Source organism: Triticum aestivum, chromosome 6A, assembly GCF_018294505.1.
Source record: "Triticum aestivum cultivar Chinese Spring chromosome 6A, IWGSC CS RefSeq v2.1, whole genome shotgun sequence".
Taxonomy (NCBI): Eukaryota; Viridiplantae; Streptophyta; class Magnoliopsida; order Poales; family Poaceae; genus Triticum; species Triticum aestivum.
This window is the reverse complement of record NC_057809.1, coordinates 428,329,247-428,338,833: the sequence shown is the minus strand read 5'-3', so window position 1 is coordinate 428,338,833 and position 9,587 is coordinate 428,329,247. Positions and strand designations below refer to the sequence as shown.

Genomic DNA, 9,587 nt, shown 5'->3' with positions numbered 1-9,587 from the left:
CAGCTCTCCCTCTATCTCACTACAATAAAGTATGGGACCCACTTGATCCCAACAGCGTTCTTATTTTCCTGTAAAATTATTCGTTTGGTTACTCCTGACAAGTGGGGCCACACATATCATTGTGAGATAGAGAGAACTGACATGTGGGTCTAGACTTATTTTTGTCATACAACATGGTCAACGGGTTTGGCGTAAAAATAACAATGTCTAATGGCATTTTTGAGCAAACATCTAACAGAACGATGACATTTTTGAGATATCTAATGGCATTTTTGAGCAAGCATCTCACGGATTGATGGCATTTTTGAGCAGTTGTAACTTCTAATGGCAAAACTGAGTAGTGGGACACAACTAGTGGCATAAATGATAAAAACCCTTGTTTTTAAACCTCGCAGCTGCTAAGATTCTGTGTATAAGGATTTCCCTAGTAGTGAGGGTTCGGGCGGCGCGGGTGGGGGCTGCTAGGGTTCGGGAGGCGCGGGTGGGGGTTTCGTGGGTGGGAGAGGGCACGGGTTTGGGAGGGAGGTTGCGGAAGCAGGAGGGGTGCAGCGGCGACCGGAGGGAGTGGCGGCGGCGCGGAAGACCGCGGCGGCAGCAGTGACGGGTGGCGACGGAGGAAGGTGGGTGGGGGCAGCGGCCACGGTGGCGCGAAGGGCGTGCGGCGGCGACGGCGACGGTGGGAAAGCGGCGGCGGCGCGGAGGACGCGCGGCGGCGGCGGCGGCTTAGGGTTAGGTCCGATCGGCCTGCAATAGACACCACGTAGAATAGACTGTGCAAACACAATGCATTGATCGGTGCACCAAGCACGTATACATAAGTACAAAGGGAGGCCACTACCTCAACTATACAGATAAACTAGGAGGTGAACCCAAGACACAATATACACGTACACATATCTTTACCTACTAATAAAGCGGCTATCGTTTCTGGTCGTCCGTCATCAAAATTACCCTCCAAGTTAGTAAAAATTACCCACCAATGCCACCTATAAGTGGGAAAACGTTTCAATTTTTTGGACCAAAAATCGCCGCCTTTTCGTTGTTTTAGAGCAGCACGACGAGCAGAAATCACAGATCGGTCCGTAGCAAAGTGGTAGGTCGAGGTCTCCTCTAGCGATGAGACCAGGGTTCGATCCCCAGCCTCTGCGATTTCTATCATTCTTTTCTCGCGCATGTCCTATCAATGAATGCATTCATGGGCCGGCCCATGTGCTGGGCTGTACTCCCCTGTTTTTTTTTATTTTACTTTTTTATCTTTTCTTTTCTCATTCTGTTTTCTTTCTTCTTTAAATTAATTCGGGATTTTAATATTCTAAAAGTTGCGAGTTTTAAAAAAATGTTTGAGAAATTACAAAATATATGTGAATTAAAAGATGTTTAGAAAAACATAATCTTTTTGCAGATTCAAAAAATGTTGGTGGTTTTGCAAAACTGTTTGTACAATCTTTATCTTTACCTACTAATAAAGCGGTTATCGTTTCTGGTCGTCCGTCATCAAAATTACCCTTCAAGTTAGTAAAAATTACCCACCAATGCCACCTATAAGTGGGAAAACGTTTCAATTTTTTGGACCAAAAATCGCCGCCTTTTCGTTGTTTTAGAGCGGCACGACGAGCAGAAATCACAGATCGGTCCGTAGCAAAGTGGTAGGTCGAGGTCTCCTCTAGCGATGAGACCAGGGTTCGATCCCCAGCCTCTGCGATTTCTATCATTTTTTTCTCGCGCATGTCCTATCAATGAATGCATTCATGGGCCGGCCCATGTGCTGGGCTGTACTCCCCTGTTTTTTTTATTTTACTTTTTTATCTTTTCTTTTCTCATTCTGTTTTCTTTCTTCTTTAAATTAATTCGGGATTTTAATATTCTAAAAGTTGCGAGTTTTAAAAAAATGTTTGAGAAATTACAAAATATATGTGAATTAAAAGATGTTTAGAAAAACATAATCTTTTTGCAGATTCAAAAAATGTTGGTGGTTTTGCAAAACTGTTTGTACAATCTTTATCTTTACCTACTAATAAAGCGGCTATCGTTTCTAGTCGTCCGTCATCAAAATTACCCTTCAAGTTAGTAAAAATTACCCACCAATGCCACCTATAAGTGGGAAAACGTTTCAATTTTTTGGACCAAAAATCGCCGCCTTTTCGTTGTTTTAGAGCGGCACGACGAGCAGAAATCACAGATCGATGAGACCAGGGTTCGATCCCCAGCCTCTGCAATTTCTATCATTCTTTTCTCGCACATGTCCTATCAATGAATGCATTCATGGGCCGACCCATGTGCTGGGCTGTACTCCCCTGTTTTTTTTATTTTACTTTTTTATCTTTTCTTTTCTCATTCTGTTTTCTTTCTTCTTTAAATTAATTCGGGATTTTAATATTCTAAAAGTTGCGAGTTTTAAAAAAATGTTTGAGAAATTACAAAATATATGTGAATTAAAAGATGTTTAGAAAAACATAATCTTTTTGCAGATTCAAAAAATGTTGGTGGTTTTGCAAAACTGTTTGTACAATTATAAAAAAATCACAATTTGGAAAAAATTGTCGGGAATTAAAATCATGTTCATGATTTTGAAAAAATGATTGTGTATTTAAAACATATTTGGGGAACTTAAAAAAACTGTCCATGACATTTTAGAAAATGTTCACAAAAATAAAAATAAATATTTGTTTTTTAAATTTTGTTCCCCAAATTTTTAAAAAAGTTCATATATTCAAAAAAATGTTTGTTGGGTGAAAAAATGTTAATGAATTCAAAACCGGTTCATACATTATTTTTTTTTAAACAAATTAATGTTCATGATTTTGTTGAGAAAATAAAAAAATTCAAAAGAAATTGTCAATTCGTAAAATTCTTCACTGATTCAAAAGTATTTTATGTCTAGGATTTGATTAGTTTTTCGGAAGTCTTTATATGTCTTAGCGTTGGGAGTAGTTCGTGGTCAATGAGATTTGCTCATAAAGTTTTAAACGTTCCCTTGCGCAACATAATGACAAGTGTGACATGCACTGGCAAACTCATAGCCTTGGGATTTACCGCGTCGAATGCATTGTGATCTCGTGGACATCGCGATCATCATCGGCTAGGGTGAGAAAATAAATAAATGGCAATATGGTGAGCCACTGTGTTAATAGAGTACGCTCATATATCAGGATATTGAGTCAGACTTATTTGATTAGCCATAATTTTTTGTCTCCCGTTGCAATGCACGGGCATATTTATTAGTACCTACATAAACCAGCTACTGCTTCTGGTCGTCCGTCATGGCAGTTTTGCAAAACAGTCCCTCTGTTTCTAAGAAATCAACCTGCAGTCCTATCTTAAGTGGATATCTAAGAAAAAGTTTCGTTTTTGCAGAAAACACCCTGGCACTCGGAGTATTCAACACGTGGTCCGAGCAGATTTGCAAAGGAAAAAAACACAACAACACATGCACGGGCTCGCCTCCTCTCCCTCTCGCCCATTAAGTCGCCGCCGCCGCCGCCCACACCGGCCGCTTCCGGCGACCTCCAGCGTCGCGCAGCATGCCCCCGAGCTCCCCACGGTCCGCGCCTCCCTTCCCTCCGGCTAGATTCTCCGCTCCCGGACTCTACCGCACGCTCGCAACCCCACCCCGTGGCTAGGGTTTCGGGCAGGGCTTCGCCGGCGCGTCTCCGGCGACCCCAGGTTCACCCCTCCTTCCTTCTTGACTGGGATCCGCCACCCCTACACCTCACCTTCTCTTCATATCCTCTGCTGCAGATGCATATGGAGCACGCCGTGAGATTTCCCCATCCACCACGGTCGCCGCCGTCAAGGGCTTCTTCACGGATCTGGGACGCCATGGACATGCAGCTCCTCAAGGACTTTCTATTGAAACATCTTGTCCATCATGTGTAGAACACGATGCACCGTTAAGTCAAGGTTCAGGACGACGTATATCGTAGCCCCATGCTGGCTTTTTTCCAATGCAGGACCTTCTACATCTCTGCATATCAATCCATTTTGGACCTCAGTAAGTAACTCAGTTTGCATCACTTCCCTTAATTGAACTAGATAAAGAACCATAGGTCAGTGCTAACTGGTACCTGGGAAAGCACATATTGTGGAAAGTTAAAAGGGTTATGATGATGAACGTAGAGTATCAGTCCACCAAGTCAAAGTTAATTTGATATGTTCAAGTTAACCATGGATCAATTCTGGAATATTTGTTAGCTGAAATTGTAGGCAGTTCATCTCTGGAGTTATACGATCTTTTCTTGGAGTAGTCTTCCCTTCAAGTATTTCATCTCTTATCTATTAAAATAAATGTTAATAGAAAAGACATCTTTGGTCTCAAGAATTAGTAATACTCCCATTTGTATTTCCTAATCATATTTTTTCATTTTTGAATTACACCAAACCTATGTCTAGATTGTATACTACCCCGCCCAGCGTTATTACTTTGGCTGTATCTAACTTTAGTCAGTAATTGATATACCTATAATTGTTGTTCTGCACCTATGTCCACAGTCCACACTTCTCTAGATGGTCACACTTTTGATGTTGAACTGACTTCAGATCTCTAAGCAAAGGATTTGCAGCATATATAGATGCATTAATGCCAATCTTTATCACTCTGTTACGTATCTACTCCTACCTACTTGAATCTTCTATTCCCAGTTAATTAGAAATTTTGTTATTTGTGGACATCTCCTAAATACATCAAGTAATTTTTGTGTTAAAGAGCAGTACGTTCTGTTTTCATTTGTGACCCAAAGGTCAGCAACGTAAAGCTTGCATGCATCTGAAGGCATGTTCCATCCTTGAATATATACTAATATAAAGGCATGTTACAATTGTGTGCAGGTAGAAAATTCATCATTTTAGTGTCCATCTGAAGAATCACATCGTGATAGGAACAAGGACAATGGCTGGCATGTTGGTAGGAATCTGAGATGATAAAAAATAGTACTCATCCAACTGCTAACTGAATATGCTGGAAATTAGCTCATAGTTACACATATATTATTACTGGGGCAGTACTGCCCTAGACTTGCATATTCAGAATTAATTGATCTCACACAGTAGTGCCATTTGTCGACACACCGTATGATATATGAATAAAACCATAAAAGTGTATATGAAACTGTATAATCTAGCACTTCGTTTCATGCCTACATCAATGCAATGTCCTTTTTATGTTATCATGGCATACATAGATAATTAAATGAGGATTCTTTGATAATGTCTCCACCTCTTGAGCTAAGCACATGCTGTCAACATCATGGAACGACATGGAGCTGCAGACATGCACTTTGGAGCAGAGGTTGACTTGCAGCTGCATCTGCAATCTCCCAAACAAATGAGCAGCACCATGCAGTTGTGGGCTTGCAGCAGGTTGGCGGGCGAATGGTCATAGCAGGAATACAACGGGCATGTCGACTGCTGCGAGTATTCCATTCAAGTCGACAACTACATTTGCAAGAGGTGTGTTGTTTACTTGGAGAAATTTTTGAGAAAATCATCAATTTATTTAGCATTAGTTAAATCAGTTTGTCGAGCTGAGTTTTTTTTATCTTGATGGTTGTGAGAACTCTGATGGTAGAAGAATTCTGCTATTGAGATGGTTCTTCTATTTTTTTCCTGTACTCCTACTATTCTAATGCAACATCACTTTTTAGTGCTGAAGTACTAGCTTACATCCTTTCTTTTCCCTTTTTCCCTTGAAAAGCCAGGTAGAAGTTCTGTTTAAACACTTATATATAGAATACTAAGAATTTCTTTTTCTTCTTCTTGCTGTTGGCTGGTAGCTTTTAGTAGCAATTTGGATAATTCTGTGCATAATATTCTGTATGATTTTGGGGCAAGAAAGGTCGGGGATTCTGTTGTGGGTGGATCATGGCCTCCAGAACAATGCACACTATAAAGTAGCCTGAGCAAGTTGTGGGGGGTGCCTTCATATGGTTGTTAAATTGCTGCTCCTTTTCTATATGGATTAATGTGAAGCACCTCTAATTTCTCTTTGAAAAATATGTGTCTCTTTTTGTTCGATTTGAGTAACTCACAGTAGTTGCTTTTGATGTTATTGTAGTTTTACACCACTGTATGATCGATGAATTCAAGGTCTGAGGCCCGTCCAGGGGCTAGAGCAGATTCATCGGACGGTGGAGTTGAGTGACCCACTCATTGATACCAGGTGTGCTCAAGTGAAGCCAGGGATTTGATCCATCCATCTCGGAGCGCATGAATCAACAGAGGATCCATCCAGTCAAACAAGTGAATTTAGGCTTGATTAATTAGCAGGAGCATACGAGTGTCTTTTGCACATGTAGTTTAGGTTTGTACAGGTTCAGGTAGTCAACTGTTAAGCATGGTAGGATCCGCAAGCTGGGCAGTAGGCAGCGTCACGGTACGATCCAGCAGGACGGCGGAGGAGGCGGCCCGTGGTGACTGGGGAGGATACAAAGGGGGATGGAGAGGTTGCGGGAAATTTATGGGTCTGGACTGGAGCAGAGGGAGATAGAGAATGGGTGAGAAAGATGGAGATGTTGATAGGTAATACCTGTTGGAAAGAGATGTTGATAGTTTACTTTTCTTCATCTCCAACGCAACTATCAACTGATGCGCTGACTGTATCATCACAGTTCTCATGTAAGCAAAGGATCTTGCTTCTTCCCAAATTAGATTTTGAAGTATTTCACTTCTATTGTTTCTCCAGGTATACTGCATTTGATCACGGTTCTCATGTGATCGGCTACCTGCAGATCTACATACTAGGGCGATAATATGCAATGTAGGAGTCTTGACCATCCAATGATTTATTTGTGTTTGGTTTTGCTGCATCGGTCAATATGTGCATATCCTTGGATGTAGTATTGCTTTTCCTAAGTGTGTTTTGTAGATCAGATAATGATTCGCAATGTACTAGGAGGTTTGGACAGCAAGTGATTGTCACCAACACCAAGGATCAGGTTCCTGCCAGAAGAACCCAAAGCAGAGCAAGAGAAGGAAAATGAAGGTGAAGTTGCAGGTTCTGTTGGAGAGAGGGCTTCATCACATACTTGCTGCGAAGGCCATGTTGTCGAGGAGCCGGTGACTGCCGCTCCAGCTGCCTCGCGCCATGCCCCGTCGTGTGGGGTGCATTGTGAGAGTTCTGCATCAGGCTCGCGCCACCGCTCCGGCAGGTACTCAACGCGCAATCATGGGTTGTTGTGTTAACTTGATACAATTGCTGATAACAGTGATGCGGCACTCTAGCTAATAGGCAGTATTGGTGTCGACTGGAGCAACTAGAGTCGCTAGCTGTTATGCTAAAAGAATAGGGTGGATTTGCTTCATGCAAGAAGACAGTAAGGATAAAGCAGCAAAAAGCAGGCCATTAGTGGTGATGGATAATTTCTCCAATCAATTTAACGTAGATGCCTTCCAACATTGCACACTAAGCGATTGCATTTTTTAGATATATAGAAAGGTGGCTTCTGTTTTCAAGAAAGTTGGCATGGCGTGATTGTTAATTTTTTATGCCAACAATTACATACGCTTGGCTGACAAGCATACATTCTGAAATGATATTGACATTAGACCGAACCTTTAAACCTAGCATATTTATTTTTCTCACCTAATGATTTTTATTATGTATGATATGTATTGCATAGACTGCTGGCTTTGACATTACAATCTGGAACTAAATAAATAAAAATAGAGAAATTCATATAGTGGCAGTAAAGTGCTAACAAGTTATAATCTGTTTTTAGTTGCATTACAGTAAGAGGAAACCTTTATTTTACTTGTGAGCATTGTAATTGTTTGCGAAGGGCTAATGTTAATAAGATATGCATACAAATCTTAGCCTGGAGGCCGTGCTTTGTTCAAAGTAGCTGGGTATATGTACAATAAATAAATATTCATGTGTTATCTTGGTACTGTACAATATTGTTGAGAGTGTCTTAATTCACAGGTTTAGTAGCTCGTGAGAGATATTAAAGTTCATTTTGTGGTTGCACGTCGACACCATGGTAACTTCGTTGATATATGGTTCCTTGAACAAACATGCTAATATGTACTCTTGAACTGAGGTGTAGCTCCCAAATATTATGCCTCCGGTTATTTTAACTTATAAGTGGTAGTATCCAACACGTGAATTGCACAATTACTAGAGATAATTACTGTGTGATTGAAAGGGAGAGCGAGAGCGAGGTATAGAAGAACATAAAGAAGAAGGATCCAGATAAGTGCCATACGTGTGACAGGAAGCAATTCTGTCCTGACGTTTTTTGATGGCAACTTTAGTTACCCGGGGATGGCAAGTTGTGAAGCATATCAACTTTCTGTCTGGATTGCAAGTTTTAGTTGGGGTTCCGTTTTTTTTTCGTATGGAAATTTTAGTTGTAAAAACATCAGGGCGGGCGTTACTTCGTGCTACACGTGTGGCACTTATCATTTGGAAAGAAAAATGGTTTAATGATAGAAATAAGTTGACAATGCTGCCTGATGTCCATAGATAATTTAAAGGTATATGGTACACATGTTTAATGTGAACCACTAAAATATGTATGTCCTCATTACAACGTAGGTGCATGTTACTATCCTCCTCCTATAAGTATAATCTTCCTCCTATAAGTATAAGTAGAAGAACAACCACGGCTCCTCTTCTGCTCTATTTCTTCTAGGTAGGCAGACTCCACCTAAATTGCCGTCTTATGTCACCATCGAATGCTGTTAAACTCACCTCACAAAGATTGATCGACAAGGAGAATCCATTCAGACGAAGAAGAGGTCGAACCATGCATCATAGATGATGAATTTCACCGTTCAATCTACACTGACCACCGCAAACCTATGTCGCACTCAGTGAGAAAAATTTCAATTACTCACAACCATCCACTCATCCGGATTCCCTCAACCTCCTGATATTGTCAGTCATCCTTGTGTTGTCATTGGCCGTGTGCACTATGATCCATGCCATGCCATCCGCGAACAGGAACCCGAATGTCAGCCGATCCTTCGGCTATCATGCCCCCATGATGTAATTCTTCAGTGAGAACGTTCAGGCTGGAATGATCCATGGATATTTTGTTTGCTTCATAGCGAAGTATGTCCCCGTTGCAACGCACGGGCTCTTGTGCGTTACTTGGCATAAATGATAAAAACCCTTGTTTTTAAACCTCGCAGCTGCTAAGATTCTGTGTATAAGGATTTCCCTAGTAGTGAGGGTTCGGGCGGCGCGGGTGGGGGCTGCTAGGGTTCGGGAGGCGCGGGTGGGGGTTTGGTGGGTGGGAGAGGGCACGGGTTTGGGAGGGAGGTTGCGGAAGCAGGAGGGGTGCAGCGGCGACCGGAGGGAGTGGCGGCGGCGCGGAAGACCGCGGCGGCAGCAGTGACGGGTGGCGACGGAGGGAGGTGGGTGGGGGCAGCGGCCACGGTGGCGCGAAGGGCGTGCGGCGGCGACGGCGGCGGTGGGAAAGCGGCGGCGGCGCGGAGGACGCGCGGCGGCGGCGGCGGCTTAGGGTTAGGTCGATCGGCCTGCAATAGACACCACGTAGAATAGACTGTGCAAACACAATGCATTGATCGGTGCACCAAGCACGTATACATAAGTACAAAGGGAGGCCACTACCTCAACTATACAGATA

The 9,587-nt window shown here is 42.4% G+C and overlaps 1 long non-coding RNA gene across 2 annotated transcripts; it reads left to right on the top strand.

Annotated features, from left to right (window-relative positions):
- Positions 1-3,424: 3,424 nt before the first annotated feature.
- Positions 3,425-7,902, top strand: LOC123127748 (uncharacterized). 2 transcript variants are annotated; one of them, XR_006462772.1, is made up of 3 exons: positions 3,425-3,663; positions 3,739-7,142; positions 7,216-7,902. It is a non-coding gene; the product is annotated as an uncharacterized lncRNA (long non-coding RNA). The 2 variants fall into 2 exon arrangements; XR_006462771.1 differs by having other exon boundaries at positions 3,739-7,902.
- Positions 7,903-9,587: the final 1,685 nt, after the last annotated feature.